The sequence below is a fragment of the Pinus tabuliformis genome, chromosome Q, assembly GCF_031772625.1.
Source record: "Pinus tabuliformis cultivar Carrire ecotype Pingquan chromosome Q, CPIR1, whole genome shotgun sequence".
In the NCBI taxonomy this organism is placed as follows: Eukaryota; Viridiplantae; Streptophyta; class Pinopsida; order Pinales; family Pinaceae; genus Pinus; species Pinus tabuliformis.
Genome location: NC_142296.1, coordinates 17439358 through 17458450, shown reverse-complemented (window position 1 = coordinate 17458450; position 19093 = coordinate 17439358). Strand labels below are relative to the sequence as shown.

Sequence of the window (19093 nt, the reverse complement as noted above, 5' to 3'; positions counted from 1 at the left end):
CTTTTTAGCATTGAACCAATAGTTGGTTGTGAACCAGGTGTGGTTCGAGGAACAAAATATGATGATGCAGCTACCGGATTGACTGACGCTGCAGTAGAACCTGTGCCACTTGGCCCACTTCCGTCAGCTGACCTTTTTAGTTGCCTTTTGAGTTCTTCTTTGGCGTCTCTAGTGTGCTCTAATTCTCCCAATGCTCTCATGGATTTTTGGATAATTTCAGCATTTGTCTTTAGACAGGGCCCCACATCACGTCCAGGGATTTGTGCAAGGTGGAACTTCAACCTGTACACCCCCCCGAATATTTCCTTTCCACACAACTTGCAATACAAGTTTTGTCTATCATTCGGAGTTTTAGGGTCACCATATTCCCAGAAAGGATCCAATTTCCTTGGCATGTTTGTTTTTGAATTTTGAATTTGCAAACCTATGGAAAAATAAGGATTAGGAAATAGGAATTTAGGATTACATAAATGATAATACAAATTACAATTTAGCATTTGCAAAATTACAAGCTAATTATTTCCAAAATCCCAATTTCTAAACCCAAGTTACCCAACCAAATGCCAAAAAACAATGAAAATTCAAAAAAAATAAACAATGTTTAAAAAAAATGAGAAAATAAAAATAACAAATTGGTTCTCATAGTCATAACAAATTACCCATCCCAAATCAATGAAAAATTTCAAAAAACTCTTTAAAAACAATGAAAACCAAAGTTTTTATAGAAGCAAAACCAAAAAAAATTAATCTACATACCTCTTTTATGGACAAATTGGTGATCTAGGCTTGGATTCCTCTTAAAAACGCTTCGATTCGCTCCCAAATCCGACGGAAACCCTTCAGCTCCTCTCCCTCACCTCTTCTCCTCCTCCTCCGCGCGCAAACAACAAAATGACATAATAAAAATCGATTTTGCATATAAAAAGAGCGCTGCCCCCGTGCCCTGCGATTTTTACCCAAAAAATCGCGATTTTTTCGAAAAAATCGCGATATTTTCAAAAACTCGCGATTTTTTCGATAAAAATCGTTATAAAAAAAGTGGCGATTTTTATGCATAAAAATCGCGATTTGAATCGGGTAAATGAAAAAATCGCGCTTTTTCGATAAAATCGCGATTTTATCGCGATTTTAACAACACTGCTAAAAATGTACAACTTGAAACTATGAGAAAATTTAAGTGAATCTAATGAGTTCTAAAAAAAAGGAAATGTTCCTAAGTTAATCTAATTTCCTAAAAATGGACCAAGAACTGTTGGCTAGTTAGAACATAATAAAAAAACAGATCATCTATCTTATCTTATCATTAGTCCTAATCCATGGATCTAATTCTTAAAACCAAGAATGAAATTGATGCAGAAGGTAACTCATTAATTGCATTAATTAAACATTCAACCATTCAATTTTCGAATATGATTAAATCAATCTCCTTGAAATGATTTTTGTGAATATCAGTGATGCAACTAAGTGAGGATCTGAAAGCAAAAATGTAAAAGCATGTAAAACTAATTGTAAACAACTAATGTATTTTTGACTTTCTCCAACATTCAAATGTGAAGAATTACCCTCTTGAAGTGCTGTGCAAGAAATCAATTATACCTTAGTTCCTAAGTTCCTAGGAAAATAACAATGTACTGAGTAAATTCAATCACTGTATGAATTAGACATTTAACCATTTAGTTTAGGATCATCATCATCTTGAAATGGCTTTTGAAAACATCCATTAACACAGTTAATTGACAATTCTGTTCTAAGAAAATGAATGACAAAACAGTAAGAAAACTAAGCAACTGTGTATTCTTATTACTTCAATCTTAATTCAGTTTGGAAACAGAGCCGTTTTTCTCCACAAGATATCTTAGAAGAACAAGGTTGCACAGTTGTGATTTATCACTATGATATTGATTAAAAACTGAAATGAAATATCATCCTAGTTTAGAAAACAGATTTGCTGAAAATAGAGTAATGGAAATTGAACTAAAAACAACAAATGAAAAACCTCATTCAGTGCAGGGGCCCTCTGTAGCTGACGTGGCCGTAATGCTAGCTAGAAGTTAGAAGGAATTACGTTAAGTTCAGGGTTTTCGCTGATACTCTGTATTCAGACTTCGTTTTTCATAATACAAACTTCGTGTTGCCAATGATCGTTTAAAGTGCATCCTTAACTAGCTAGCATTCCAGCCACATCAGTTGCAGAGGGCCCCTGCACTGAAGGAGGTTTTTCATTTGTTGTTTTTAGTTCAATTTCCATTACTCTATTTTCAGCAAATCTGTTTTCTAAATTAGGATGATATTTCATTTTAGTTTTTAATCAATAGCATAATGATAAATCACAACTGTGCAGCCTTGTTCTTCTAAGATATCTTGTGGAGAAAAATGAATTTGTTTCCAAACTGAATTAAGATTGAAGTAATAAGAATACACAGTTGCTTAGTTTCTTACTATTTTGTCATTCATTTTCTTAGAACAGAATTGTCAATTAACTGTGTTAATGGATGTTTTTAAAAGCCATTTCAAGATGATGATGATCCTAAACTAAATGGTTAAATGTCTAATTCATACAGTGATTGAATTTACTCAGTTCATTGTTATTTTCCTAGGGACTTAGGAACTAAGGTATAATTGATTTCTTGCACAACTTTTCAAGAGGGTAATGCTTCACATTTGAATGTTGGAGAAAGTCAAAAATACATTAGTTGTTTACAGTTAGTTTTACATGCTTTTACCTTTTTGCTTTCAGATCCTCACTTAGTTGCATCACTGATATTCCCAAAAATCATTTCAAGGAGATTGATTTAATCATATTTCAAAATTGAATGGTTGAGTGTTTAATGAATGCAATTACTGAGTTACCTTCTGCATCAATTTCATTCTTGGTTTTAAGAATTAGATCCATGGATTAGGACTAATGATAAGATAAGATAGATGCTCTGTTCTTTTTATTAGGTTCTAACTAGCCAACAGTTCTTGGTCCATTTCTAGGAAATTAGATTAACTTAGGAACATTTCCTTTCCTTTAGAACTCATTAGATTCACTTAAATTTTCTCATAGTTTCATGTTGTACATTCTTAGACATCAAAGAACAGGGACCCCCCAAAAAACAACATAAAATACAAAAAAACGAATTAAGAAAAATGTTAACTAAGCACATATAAGGCACCACACTTCATCAGCTTACAAACCTTGGTTGGTAATTTATGCAAGCAATTTGGGACACTAAATTGACCAAACAGTGGGTAGGCCCAATGATTTCATGACCTTTGCTGAAATGAGGTTCTTTTGGCTCTCACTGTCGACAATGAACTGCGACAGAGAACCCTTCACCCACATCTATGAGTGGAAGAGACGCTCCCCGTCTTATGGATCTTCGGGCTCAATATTCTGGACCTTGTTGGTGGCAACAGTGGCGCTGGGCTCCACATCAATAATCTTCTTCCCTTTGTCATTCCCCTTGTCGGGTTCTAACTCAAAGTCGGAACATGCATCTGACTTTGAAGCCTTCAACTCGGCCACCATTGACTACTTGGCTCAACACTCACTTGTGTTGTGAATGGGGCTCTTGTGGAACTCACACCAATTTCTTGTGTCCTTCTTTGTCTTCGTGGTGTTCTTTGCTTGCAGCTTCAACAGGTTGTCATGGGCCACCCTGCCTTAGCTTTGTCCTTTGTTCTGCGGTTTGGTGGTGCCTTTCTCATGGTTTGGATTCACAGATCCAAATGCTCGCTTCTTCTGTTTAAATTTATGCTCGATCTTGACAGCCTATCGATAGGCAACGCCAAGCGAGGAGATGTCCAAGAACTCCATCTTGTCCTGGATGTATTTGTGTAGACAATAACGGTACTTGAGTATCAGATGCCGCTCAGTATCCTTGATACCCAACTTCGTGCAAAGGGTATGAAAAGTATTTGTGAACTCCGGCATGTCTTGGTGCCTTCCCTACCGTAGTGTGGTCCACTTTATGTACTTATCTTCATAGCTCCCTATTTGATGGTGTCTCAGAAAGAATTCCAAGTGGGTGTGGTTGAAAACAGTGAGGGTTCCCTCTTGTCCCTCTGCTCATAGTATGTTTCCCACCAGTCCTTGACGTGGGGGCAACTTTGAGGAGTGCAAAAGTAATTTTTTCCCAATATGAAAAATCATGGGCTAAAAAATATCCTTCCAGCAAATTTAACCATTTATCTAAGACATCTGCATCTATCGGGCCTTCAAATATGGGAATGTCAAAGTTAACTTGTACCTTAAAGGGAGTGGTGCCTCCAAGTTGGTTGCTATATGAAGATGCATTGCCTTTGGGTATCTGGCAAAGGATCTGTGCAAAGTTGTATATCATTGCGTTCCTTTGTCGCTCAAGGGCTTCTTTGAGCAATATTTTGAAAGGATCTCCTACTCCCTAGTTTTTCTTTTCTTCTGCCATGGGAGGCCATCAGGATTGGTGAGGCCGGTCTTGTAAAGGTTCAACGTGTTCGAGCTCTAACTCCTTATACCCCGACCATGTTGGGGACATGCACCAAAAAACAAAGAAAGAGCAGACTGCTCTGATACCGCTGATCCAAATTTATGCAGGAACGAAATGAAATATAGATTTAAACAAAAACATAGAGCTACAACAAAAACTGAACTTCAATTCATTGATAATAAAATATTGAAAATTGTTTTCATGCAGAATGGAAATAAACTAGTTCAGGCGATGGTAGCTTATCTCTAAGAAGAGATGTGGTGGCTACATGCTTCTGAACTGTGTTACAATGAGGCTCGAAGGCCTATTTATTATTGAGAAATAATGAAAAACCTTAAACATCCAAAAACCTAACCCTAGGAGATGAAGTGACAAAAGTCTTATGGGCCCTGTTGGGGTAAATTGGTACATCAACTTTTTGAGGTGGTAACTTTGGCATACAATCTCCGTTTGACGCGTACAATACCTCGTTAGAAAGATCTATTCAAGGACTACAACTTTCAACTGCAAACCCCTACTGCAAGCTATGGGTTTGCCTGATTAAAAAAATAAAAAATAAAAAAAATTGGGGCCTCAAAACGGCTTCGGAAATTCAGGTCCCGAAAAACTGCAAAAAATAGTAAATTCTGCTACAATTAAAGAAACTAAAAGAAGCAATGGTGGGGGTCCAAGTGGAATAGGTGGGTGGCCACCAATATCCACCACGGTCACTAGCTGAAGCCATCTTTGAAACCCTCGAACAATAAACCCCAATAAATCTGAATAGATCTAAAAATCGACTTGTGTGAAAACCTTTGATTACTCTTTCGAAACCCTCATGCTTAGATAAACAATAACCTCAACACTGTAGTGCTCTGATACCATGTGAAATTTCTGTTACCTAGGAGGTGCTATTAACCTAATTAATTATTCCAATTACTTATACACAACAAAATTAATTTATCAGTTGAAAGTAATGAATAAAAACATAAACACCACCATTCACCAAATAAAATTTGCAGCGGAATACACGAAAAACCAATCACATAAATAAGACAAATATTTTTGGACAAACATGTCTCGAAAAACCCCAATGTGGGGAAACCAGTCTTCAGTCTGAGGGTTTTATTATTTTCTTCAACAAATCTGCTATTGAGAAATTACATAACTGCTCCTACAAAACTCTAGCAAATGTATTTTCACCTCTGCAAATCAAATCGAACTAGGAAAGCCCCACAACTTTCATTCTGCAAATCACACTACCTCTTCGGCAACTTGTACAACCTCTCCAACAATTTGCACTTCTTCTTGGCTAACTTGCACAACCTCCCGACAAACTCGCATTGCTTTTGGAAAACTCGCACGGCCTCTGGAAACTTGTGTACTGCCTCCAACAACTTGCATTGGCTAATTTGGCAATTCACATTGCCTTTGGGAAATTTTCACTACCTCTAGAAAATAACTTGGCCTTCTCTGCAGATAATAAGCTGGCCAGCAAAACTCCCTCTGAAACTCAAAAGCTAGAAGTCTTCTTGGATGAAGAATAAAGTCTGCAAAACTTTCTGCAATTACTGCTGCTGAAACTCTCCTGGTGTCTTACTGAAAACTCACCCAACTCAACTCACTTGATGTGTCTCCAAAGCTGCCCATCAACTTCCCTTTATAATCTCATTCACAAATGAATGGCCAAGATTATAAGTTAACTTGATCCAATCGATGGCTAAGATCATCTTATAAACTTTCTACAAGCTTCTAGAGGCAAATCGATCTTATCCCAACTAATGTCAATTAATTAACCACTTTCCCTAAGTTTTAACTTAGGAAATATTTAAAAAATCACTAATTGACTTAATTAAGACATTTTCCCTAGGTGAAACTTAGGAAAAATTACATGGGCTTGGAGATAATTAATTCCTCTGTTTTCCTAGCCTTAAATAACACTTGTCTGAGCTACAATATTTAACACTATCACTTTGTAATTTTGGAGACAAGCATAAATAGATAAGTTTGTAGTCCAAACTTTTGCTTCCTATTCAGTATTTGTTTTACCTTTCTACAGACATGTTTCAGCTGGTTAAAATATGCTAGTGAATTTAAATTTCTCTTTCTGGTTTTTCTCCATTGTTAACAGTTAAAACACAATTGATTCTATCTTGGAATTGTCTTTTTAAGGCCATTCCAGCAATATGACAATGGATTTCATTGAAAGTTGTTTTTGTACTGTTCTAAAGAAGGAACTACGTTTGTGAATGGTAATTCGTCACCTCATGTTAAATCTTCATGTAACTGCTTGTTTATCCTAATGCATTCTATTGAGTTTATCCTTCAAAAACTAAATGTATGAGGTGAAAAAAATAGGGTTAGAGTAGGGAAAGAAGAAAAAGAATTGCCCTTTGACATTGACATGTAAAATATTTTGTTTTGTATGGTATTTGCAGATTTGCTTTTTGCGGCAGTTTTTCCGATCTGTAATGAAGGGAGACTACACTGCATTACGTTTGGCCTTCATCACGGTTAGTATTTGATTTTTTGAATTAAAAGAAGGATTATTTTCTTTTCACAGGATTAATGCCAGCAGACACATGTATGATGTAATTAAAACCTTACTATGAGTAGTTGAACTATAGACAGGTAACTCTCTGCCAGTGTGATGGTCATTTCGTCAATGTATATAAATTTTATGCAAGTTCTAGAGTTTATTTCTGTTTTAGCTAATGTTAATGTGGTATCGATAAAGTGGTTAATGTGGTATCAATAAAGTGATTTAGTGTAGAGAAAAGGTGTAATTAATTTTATTGCAAGCACATTTAAAAAACATTTATTTGCGTTATATAGGGGTGATTAGATGTCAATTGGCTCTATCGTGGGTGGTGAGAGGATAAATTGTCACTGTTAGAGTCTCCACCCAAATTCAAATCTGACTTGTGACATTTGGTCTCTTGGTGAGCCAATTGTTGATGGGGGCTGGCAATGTACCAGTGATCTCATCCTCACCTATGGGCTTGAGGGTGGGACGAATTGTATTCCAAGGGAAAAATATAGGGGTCACCAGATACATGCCTTTTACCTCATGACTTGTAGGGGTGACTGGAGGATCGATGCACTTATGATTCTGATCACAACCAGAAGTTCTACAAATGATATCTATGGATTATCCATGGATATTTCCCATAGACATTTCTAGCATTTGTTCAACTAATCCCCATGATATCAGGTGTTTGATGGAGACTATACCAGGCAATGTTGTACCTTATGCTCTTCCTCTCACACATGATGATGTTGCTTCTTAGATGTGGGTCATGTCAGGCTGAGGTGTAACTCCAAAGGCTCATACTTGGATAATTTGCTTTAACATTCATATTAATAAAATAAGGTGACTCTTGGTTTCATCTTCTAAGAGGTCTATTGACCTTTCATATTCACCTATCCATTCATATTTCTTTTACCATTTACAAGTTATTTACGATGACGCAAAAGTCTTGAAGTATTATGTTTCTAACATTGCCCCCTAAGCTGAAGGTGTGTTTGTGAGCCCAAGCATCATTTTGAACTTTTCAATTTTTATCTTTCGAGTGCTTTGGAGAAGTTGTCCACAATTTGGTCATTTGTGGAACAATTTCTCAAATGAATAATCTTGGCATCTACATGATATCAAATCAAAAGATCCTTTGTATTGTTGTGCTTGGTTCAATCATGGAATATGGGATTCTTAGCCAACTTGATTATAAAAGTATTTTCAAACAAAAGAAGAGTATAATTCACTTGTCTATCTTCAAGTATTTTCTTGAGCCACATGATTTCCTTTGCTGTTTTTATAGTTGCCACATATTCTACCTCTATCATGGAATTTGTTGGAATTCACTGTTTGCGTGATCTCCAAGAGACAACTGCTGATCCAAGACTCATGAGATAGCATAAAGTCAACACTCCATTTTCCTTTTTCCCTATCAAAGCATAAATCAGAATACCCAATCAAGCAAAAGTCACCTTGGAATACCTAAGTCCAAAATCTTGAGTTCCCTTCAAGAATTTCAAAACTTTTTTTATAGTAGAACAATTTTCTTCACAAGGTTTTTCTTTGAACTTGGAAAGAATCCCAACATAAGGTTTCCCAAGTTGTCCTTACTTGGTTGCATCCTCAAATTCATTCCCTTCTTTTGATGTGAGCTTCAAATTTTGTTCCGTTGCAATAGAAAGAGGGCTACATTCAACCATACCAAACCTGTTCAACAATTTTCCAATGTACTTATTTTGGGAGATGAACATGTACTTTGGATGTTGAGTCACTTCAATGCCCAAGTAATACTAAATAGTGAAGATGTCCCAATCTTGAAGCCCTTCTTTCAACTATTTCTTTATGGCTGCAATATAGCTCTCATTGTTCCCTGTCATCAACAAATCATTCTACATATAACACTATAAGATATACAATATGTTACCAACTTTCTTGACAAAAAGAGTTGCATGATCGTGATTAAAGTGTTTGAAATTCAATTTCAGAAGATGCTCAGTTAACTTTTCATACCAAGCTCGCGGTACTTGTTTTAGGCCATATAAGGATTTAATGAGTTTGCACACTTTCTATTCTTGTCCCTTCACAACAAAACCTTTTGGTTGAGACATGAAGACATTCTCTTTCAAGTCTCCATTCAAGAAAGCAATATTTACATATTTGATGGACTTTCCGTCCATTTTATGTTGTCAAGGCAAAGAGAGTGCAGATGGTGTTCCATTTTGTTGTGTGGGAAAATGTGTATTGATAATCAATGCATTCCTTTTGTGCAAATCCTTTTGCCACGAGCCTTGCTTTGTGCTTGTCAAGTGAGTAATCTGATTTATACTTGTTCTTGTAGACCCACTTGCAGCCAATTGGTTTGGTTCTGAATGGAGAGTCCATCAACTTCCATGTTCCATTATTGAACAATAGAAAGAGGGCTACATTCAACCATACCAAACCTGTTCAACAATTTTCCAATGTACTTATTTTGGGAGATGAACATGTACTTTGGATGTTGAGTCACTTCAATGCCCAAGTAATACTAAATAGTGAAGATGTCCCAATCTTGAAGCCCTTCTTCAACTATTTCTTTATGGCTGCAATATAGCTCTCATTGTTCCCTGTCATCAACAAATCATTCTACATATAACACTATAAGATATACAATAGTTTTACCAAATTTCTTGACAAAAAGAGTTGCATGATCGTGATTAAAGTGTTTGAAATTCAATTTCAGAAGATGCTCAGTTAACTTTTCATACCAAGCTCGAGGTACTTGTTTTAGGCCATATAAGGATTTAATGAGTTTGCACACTTTCTATTCTTGCCCCTTCACAATAAAACCTTTTGGTTGAGACATGAAGACATTCTCTTTCAAGTCTCCATTCAAGAAAGCAATATTTACATATTTGATGGACTTTCCATCCATTTTGTGTTGTCAAGGCAAAGAGAGTGCAGATGGTGTCCCATTTTGTTGTGGGGGAAAATGTGTATTCATAATCAATGCATTCCTTTTGTGCAAATCCTTTTGCCACGAGCCTTGCTTTGTGCTTGTCAAGTGAGTAATCTGATTTATACTTGTTCTTGTAGACCCACTTGCAGCCAATTGGTTTGGTTTTTAATGGAGAGTCCATCAACTTCCATGTTCCATTATTGATAAGAGCGTCATACTCCTTATGCATTGTTCTTTTCACTTATTATGAGAAGTAGCTTCTTCCAAGGAAGTTGGTTCAAAATTAGTAGATAAATTCAGCTCACATTCATATGAAGCATCCATATCATTTACATCTCCTGAATTATAATAATCTACATAATCTCCAATTGGTATGGTGGAACCTTTGGTTCTTGTCTTTTTGAACTCATCAGGATAAAGAATTTCAAGTGTTTTGATGAGCCATCTTGGTGGACCTTTCTGAGATGGTCCAGGTTACTCCATTAATTGAGATGGTGTTGCATCAAGATTCAACCTTCCAATCCTCTCAATCACGTCATGCGAAGGATCTTCTTGATCTGATGAAGTGGCTAGAAGTTTATGAGTGAGACATGGTGCTTGAAAAGGAGATTCTAGAGATTGCTTAAAGATAGAGACCCCCCTTTAAAATGTGGAATTTTGTTTTCAAATTTATGATGTCTTTACATGAGTGAATCTATATAGGCGATCAAGCTGCTACTCAACAATTTTGTAATTAAGAAATTTGTCTTCCAGATTGATCACATAAATATTATAATTGTTGATGCGTTTCAAACCAACAATGTGATTCATCTTCAAGACGATTAGATGAAGAGAATATGATCCGACAAGGGTATAAAAAGGGGAGGCGTCCTAAGAACTAGAGGATTAGGTCAAAGGTCAAAGCAAATAACTATTAGGAGAGAAATAATAAAGAATTAGAATAAATGAGAGAATAGGTTATATAGTAATAGTAGAAAGAATAAAAAGAAAATATATATATATATATATATATATATATATATATATATATAGTATTAAGGTTAATAAAATTATTAGGGGTTGGTAAGTCTAATAAAACTAGGATTAAATATTAATAGACTTATTAAATAATTATAAATAAAGTATTATTAATAAATAAATACATATTAAGTCAAAGGAAATATAAAATTAAGGTTAATAATATTATTAAGGGTTAAATGTATAATTATTAAATATTAATAATTTAACCTGTAAATAAATTATAATTAATAAACAAATAATAAAATTAATAGTATTATAATAATAACTAAAGGTAAAATATCAGAGGTAAAATAAAATTAAGGTCAATAATATTATTAAATATATAATAACTAAATATTAATAATATTATTAAATTATTATGAATAAAATATTTTTAATAAATAAATAATAAAATAATAAAATAACCAAAGGAAAAATAAAAATAAGAATATATAAAATAAAATAGAAATTAATTAATAATAATAATTAAAAAAATAGTATTGATTAAAAATAATTAAATAAATAGTAATAGTAATGATAAATAGTAAATAAATAAGTGAATAGTAATAATCATTAAAAAATAGAATAATTAAATAATACCTAAACAAAAAAAGTGTTAAGACATAGGAAATAAAGGGGGAGAAGGGGCAGAACAAAGAACCAAGGAAGGAAAGAGGAGGAAAAAAAAGAAAAAGGGAGGAAATTAAGAAGATCTATACCTCGAGGAGGGAGCAAGAATCCAATTTCTACCGATTTTCTAGCCATCATCCATGTTTAGATTATTGGCAGCCCGTTTCTCTATCTTGATGGCTTCCTTGAACTTTCTGTGATGATAATGAGAAATCTTAGCAAGGACACAAGCATCCTCAATACAAATGTGATGCTTAGTCTTTGTAGAATCCCAGCAATAGCCGAAGAATGAGAGCAATCATACCTAATGTTTGCAGTGTGATCCTGAATTCTACACTTGATAGAATGACTTGTCTCACCTATATAAGGCTTCCCACAGGAACAAGGGATCATGTAAACCCCTTTAGTGTTAGAGGGGTCAATCCGGTCTTTGATAGACATAAGGGAAGAACGAATAGTGTTAAGCGGCTTGAAGGTTGTAGAGATATTGTTTTTCCTAAGAATACAAGCCAACTTTTCAATGGTTCCTTGAATAAAAGGAAGATGAACAGTGGCAACAAGATTGTTGGGATCAATCTTAACTCTAGGACCTTTATTCGCTTTTTGGAAGGCTTTAAGGCCTTGATGCTTTCTATAACCATTGTTCATGAAAACCTCTAAAAGATGAGCTTTCTCATCATTGATATGATGATCATTAGAAATCCTAAGGGCTTTGGTAGCAAGGGTGTTTAAAACACCAAATTTTGGGCAAGGTGATGATGGGAATTGGCATGGAGATATTGTTCAGTGTAAGTCTCCTTGCGGAAAACCTGATGGAAGATGGAATTGTCCTCCTCCTTGGTGATGAGGACATCAAGAAAGGGAATGCTGCCATTAACTTCAATCTCCATAGTGAATTTAATAAATTCAGATTGATTATTAAGATGTTGTTTAAAGATTTCAAGCTTTTCACGACCATGGGGCCAAATGATAAAGATATCGTCAACATATCTTTTCCAAAGCTTAGGGCAGAAAGGAGAAGAAGCAAGGGCTTTAGCCTCAAAATCCTCCATGAAAAGATTTGCCACAATAGGGGAGAGAGGGGAGCCCATAGCAACTCCACATGTCTGCTCATAAATTTCATCTTGAAAGCTGAAGAAAGTAGATTTTAAGCAAATGTTGACTAATCTAGCAATTTTAGGGTCAGTAATGTTATTAATGATGTCAATAGCCCCCCGGATGCAGGTGTATAGCCAGGATGTAAATGCGATGGGACAGGGGTGGGGCGAGGTGGAACGACACCTGCCTACCCAGTACCGCACAGATAAACCCCTGCTGAATGAAGAACCTCGGCATTTGAGGAACGCAGAGTTCATTTGCTTCACCTCAAGCGGCTCTGATCCTCCCAGCCTGTCTTCCGATATGTTTATCGCCTCCGCACGCTCTGGACAGCCCCAGACCTCGGCTCTCTTCAATGCCATAGTTATGGCGGGTGCTTCTCGCACTATTACCCAGCCTCTGATCTCTGTTCTGGTTATGGTCTGTATGGTGATGGCTCTCGCGGCTTGAAAGGGGCGAATAAGCTGGAGCTATGTTCTGGTCTTCCTGAGGAGCAGCCTCCACCATTTCTCTGGTTTCTCTCTTGGGCCTCTGGCCCTCGTTTTGACGTCTATCTGATTCGCCCGTGCTCAGCCATCGTTGTTGCTCAGCCTTGTTTTCATCTCGCCGCTGCTGTTTCCCCTATGCCCCGTCTGCGCCATAGAATGCGGTGCCGCAGGGGCACTCCTCGGCGTGCGCCCTCCAGCTCGTCCTCCGATTCTCCCTCCCTCTCCAGTGAATTCATAGCCGGCCATTACCCTCGTACTCGTAGTGGGAGAGGGCGTCTTCATTTGCCCAGCCATTACCCTGAGCCCCGTCCTCCAGACTCCACGTCTTCTCCCTCGTTCGGCTCTGCGATTTTCACCTTCAATTGCTCTCTGAACCGCCCAAGGATTACAACTCACATTTCGGTGGTCTTTCATGAGGAACCCCAGGTGGGAGAGTCTAGCTCTCATCAGGAGGGCCCTGGCTCTGTCTCTGCTCCGAATCCGTTTTCTTTGCAGGCTACGGAGGCTCAAGCTCGCAATGCTCTTGACGTTGTGATGGCACCGGCGGATCCTGGCCCTTCTAATTCTGAAGCTGCTCTTGCAAGGGATCTGCCTGATTCCGGTTGGTGCAGAATTGTGGAAGAGCCTCCAGATGATTAGTTCGCTCAATGTTGCCTTGTTATCTTGTCCTGAGGCCCATAATAGCGGGCAAGTTTTTGTTCAAACTGATATGTGGGTTCATCTCTACAAGTTTTGGTTCAAATTGCAAGTTTTTGTGAATTTCTGTAAACTCTGTAATATCAAGAAGGTCACCACTTGTTCCCCTGCGTGGGTTCTGATAACTGGTTCTAGACTAAGTTTCCTGTCATGGGCAGTGTTTTTGATATTCTTTGCCTCTCCTTCAGGGCAGTGTTTTTGACTTCGGTCAAGTTGTAATTTTACCCCCTTTTATGTTAATAGAGTAATCTTATTTAGAAAAAAAAAAATGATGTCAATAGCCTCATCAATGGGGATCTTCATAAAATGAGAGAACATCAAAACTGACCAAAATATCATTGGGCTCGAGCTTAAAACCTTTAATTTCATTGATGAACGAGGAAGAGTCCTTAATGAAAGAGTGTGTATTACCAACAAGAGGCTTAAGCTTTTGGGCTAAATACTTAGCAAGAAGATAAGTAGGCCCACCAATTGTTTTCACAATTGGTGTCAACGGAGCACCTTCTTTATGAATTTTAGGAAGGCCATAGATCTGCAAAGTAAGCGGGTTGCTCTCAATAATCCTTTTACTCATAGTGCAACAAACACTATCAGACATGATAGAATTAGAGATTTCTTTGCAAATCTTTGAAAGGGGGCTTTTGCTAAGCTTTTTATAGCTGCCACTATTGTTGAGGTGGTCCAACATTTTATCGATGTAATCCTTCTTATCAAGAATGACAACCATACCTCCTTTGTCTGCTTTAAGAACGACAATATGCTGATTATTATTAAGGGATTTAACGAAATGGAATAACATTTATGTGATGGATTCGGAAGATAGATTTCCTAATAATTCTACTCACAGAAGCCTCCATTTAGAAATTTTGTCATTCTTGGATGGTTCAAGAAAAATTACATTCTTGGAAAACATAAACTTCTTGTTTACCACATCGTAAAGACAAGATGCCTTGGTGCTATTTGAATACACCATGAAGACACACTTTTGACTTCTTGCATGAAGCTTGTTTCTTTGCTCCTTAGCAATAAAGGCATAACATGTGGAACCAAAGATCTTGATATGCCTCACTGAAGGAATGCGGCCATACCACATTTCATAAGGAGTCTTATTTCTAAGAGCATGAGATGGACATGTTACCACTCAAATTGTACGTTTAAGTGATGAGTGGAACTTGGGCAAGTCACTCTGTATCATCAACATTTAGACAACCCAAATCACTGGAATTTTGAAAAATGAGCATATTAGAGTGGAACTTTACTTCACTAGAAAAAATTGTACTTGTTGGAAAGCTTGAGTTTGTCCACTTAGTAACTTACTCATACGTTAATTGCCACTGCATGTTGATTTGTTGATTTGGTCATTGCACGAACTGAAGATGTGTTGTTAAATTAGTTTGGAATCGGGTGTCACTCGCTGGCTCAACTATCTTCTCAAGAGCTTGTTACTGAATTGGTGCTCATAACTAGGATCACGCTATGCTCAACAAAAATGAAGGTAGAAAATACAACTTCACACTTAAAGAGTCAATAAATAGTGAGCTTACCTTACCAACTACACAATACACTAATTAAATTAATCTCTCAAAATATTTGTTTTTGAATGTGGTATCATTTTTAATTCCTTTATGGCCTATTTTTGTAAGTAACTTATTATTGCTAGTCTAAAAGGGCATAAAAATGAAATATAAGAGGGAAATGGAGTTATAAGGATGGAATGTGTCTATTATAAGCATACTATTCCAAAGATGTTCATGTTAGGTTTATTTTAATTCCTAGGAATGGTATTGATGTTGCCATATTTTTACCAATTGCAGGGTATAGACTGAAGTTGTCTTTGTGGATGATGGAAAAAATTTGATGCATGTATTATTTGAGTTTCACAAACAATTTCACTTTCAAGTTTCATGGGTAGCCAAAATGTATATACTTATGCACCATTATTTTTTGATTCAGAACCATAGATTGCGTCTCAGCTACGACTTTCATAGCTACATGGTGCGTACTATGGAGGATGAATTCAAAGAAATTGTCGGCATTAGGTATGCTAATCATCATCATTTTGCTATATCTTTTGAATAAATGAAATATTTGATGTTATTACAAGGTTAGACATTATAGTCCCAACTACAAAGGTAATATGTGGATATATTTGTGACTATCTATTGAGTATGTGCCCCTCATTCTGTATTAGGCCTACACTTGTGATCTTTACCATAAATTCTCTATATGATGATACTAATAGAGCATTTGATGGACTAGGGGTATGTTGACCCCTACTGGTCAACTACCCATGCAGTGCACCTCGTTTTTCTTGACAGAAAGAAGCAGCACCTGATCAGCATGTCCGTGCCATCCTACCATCATCAACAGTTTGATCTTTTGAATTGTAAACCCAGTCTGCATGTATTAATTGTAAATAATCTAAGCAGATCAGAGTCTGTTTCTGCCTAGGTGGACCTAACTTTCTATGACAATCTACGTCCCGGAAGGTTTTTTGTCTCACCGATCCACGGATCGGCAGAGTTTTCCTTCAAACCTGACCCCAAAGCCGGGATTGATTTTGTCATTAGAACTTTAGGAGAATCCTAGTGTGTTGATCTGCTAGATTATCGTTGTGTCGCAGAGCTGGGTGTTTTGTGAGGGTCTGTATTAAATGGGTTTGTCCCTTAAGATGTAATTTTGTAAAAGTCATGATGTAATGTGTCCTGAGGGTCGAGAAATGTTTTAAATCCCCTCATGAGTCCTAAGTCCTAGGTCCTAGGTGATGTTTCCGAAGGTTTAGTTCAGTGATCCATTTTAAAATGAATTAAAAAATTAAAAAATGAATAAAAAATAATTAAAAAATTAAAAAATCAAGCAAAAACCCTAACTAATAAAATAATAATATTTTAAGTTAATAAATCGACGGATGAGATCAAGAGAGAGATGTCTTGATCCTCATCAACGGTCGAGATCATTTCTACATGGATCACTTGAACTAGCCGTTAGGATCATTTCCTTTATATAGGGTCTTAGGGGGTCATTTCAAGTCATCGGATCTGTGAGTCTGTACTGAAAAAGCTCTCTTGTAATCTGATTTTCTGGTTAATAAAAAGACTTTGGGGTCCAAATCGTGTTGGGGTTGCTCTCTGGAATTGCTGTGAGATCTTTAATTTTCTGCATATTTCAGTTTTCAGCCATTAATCATAGCTTGTTTTTAGAGTAGTGTGAGCACAGGTATCTTGTTCACCTGCTAGGGTTTGAGGGCTGCTAGGGTTTCTGAAATAATGGCAGGTATCTCCATTATTTCCTGAGATCTAGCAGTTTTCTCTCTCTCTTTGCTGATGGTTGCTTGAGATGTGCAGGAAGACATTTTTTGAAGGAAATTTTGTGGGCGTTCGGGGAAGTTCTCGGCTGAACCAGCCAACTCCCGCAAGCACTTTCTGTGCAGAGCCCAGCTGATTGTTCCCTGGGTTAATCTGTTAAAGTTTATTTTCTGTTTTACATTGAGAGATTGTTCTTTCTGTTCACAGTGAAGTTCAAAATTTCTGATATTCTGAAAGTATTTCTGCTCTTATTGTTAAATCTGGCATTTCAGAGGCCGAATCTGTAAATTATTAAGCTTAGGGTTTCATTTTTTTTAAGGGTTTTCAAATTTTTGTTTTATTCAGTCTTCACTAGGGTTTTGTTTTCTTGTGTTTGAGGCTACAGGATTTTCATCAAGAAGCATTTATGAAAGAAGTTCCCAGCCACCGATAAAGTTCTGAAGCACGGGCCAAGCAAACGCACTGTCACCGGGTTCTCATTTCCGATACCGATTGCTGCTGTCAAGGCCATCACTCGGGTATATACGCGTCGGTAGCCAGGTAACGTGGGAGCTCGAATAACTGTATGATTGCAATCTGTGGTCCTGGGCATCGAAGCCGTAAGAAAGTGACAGAGTGCAAGCTCAAATCGATTTTTATTCTTCCTCTGGCCACCGTCACCTGTGCTGGTCGAATCTTTTTGAAAACGTGTTCAGTTTTGTGTATTATCGACCTTCACCTGCAGCAAATTTTGAATTTTTGTGGCCGCCGACAGAGGTTATACGTTTGATTGATTTCCGTCATCGAATCCCTGCATCTACGATCCCTCTCACTGCCTGGTCGCCCTCCTTGCCCATCCGCAAACCTGCATTTTGAAAATCAAAAACAAAAAAGAGAGCACGCAGAAGAAACCCTTGAATGCATCGATGGCACTCTGCATGGACTGAAAGCTGCTCACGTCAGTCGTTGAGGGTCACGATTCCGCCTTACCAGTCACCGCAGATATTCTCAGCTATCCGTCGAAGGTTTGGTTCATTTCAGCAGGTAAAATCGATTCATGAATCAGTCCGCCGTCGTTTTTGTGTATATACCTGCGTATTTGTTCTCTGGGTTTACGTTAGGTTTGCAGTTTCGATTTGGGTTGTATGCGATATCATAGTTTAATTCGTTTAGGTTTTTTTTTTCTCAGTCCTTAGTTTAGTTTCATGTAATTAGATTTCGATTTTTGTAACTCGTTTTTTATTTTATTTCCTTAAGGTTTAGTTTAGGGTTGTTTTATTGTATTTTAAGTTATATAAAATCAAAAAAATGATAGCGTATAGTTTGTAATTAGATTTCTTTAGGTTTAGTTTAGGTTTTAATTTATTTAAAATGTTCTGCATAGTTTTGGTTTTTTTAAAGAGATTTTGATTTTTTTTATTTAGGATTTAGATCTGAATTAGATTTTAATTTTTGTTTTTTTTGGTTTTAAAATGTAAAAATATAAAAAAAAATATAAAAAAAAAAATAAAAAAAAAAAAATAATAAAAAAGGATTTATTTATATTTTAGATTTAGTTTGATTAAATTTTTTTAGATTTATTTATTTTTATTTTTTTTTTTAACTTTTATTTCAAAAAAAATAAAATTGAAAAAGATTTAAAAAATTTTAAAAAATAAAAATAAAAATTTTGTGGAAAATTATTTTTTGCAAGTCTCAGGAGCTTTCGTGTTATTATCTTTCATACTGAGATCTAAAACTTTCAAGTCGAGATGCGAAAATGATATTTAGTTAATGGTTTACGATTCTCGTGGTGTTTTAAGGCATTTATCTCTTCGAAATTTTCAGTTGCCAGATATCGTTTTGAGCATTATGATTTAGCTGATGATAGATGATTGCTGTTCATGGTTCATGTCTCTATATCATTTAACAAGTAATCATTTAAACATTGACTCCACAAGGCACTGGTCTGCTAAAATTAACCAAATCCATCGACCCTTTTTTTTTTTTTTTTTTATATCGCATCTCGTGTTTCC

At 36.3% G+C, this 19093-nt stretch overlaps 1 protein-coding gene and 1 pseudogene across 3 annotated transcripts in view; one reads left to right on the top strand and one right to left on the bottom strand.

Moving 5' to 3' along the window:
* MLO4 (Seven transmembrane MLO family protein) overlaps positions 1–19093 on the top strand; it is a 457964-nt gene that overhangs the window by 162712 nt on the left and 276159 nt on the right. The window lies entirely within an intron of this gene.
* LOC149218053 (uncharacterized) lies at positions 11681–12603 on the bottom strand (annotated as a pseudogene).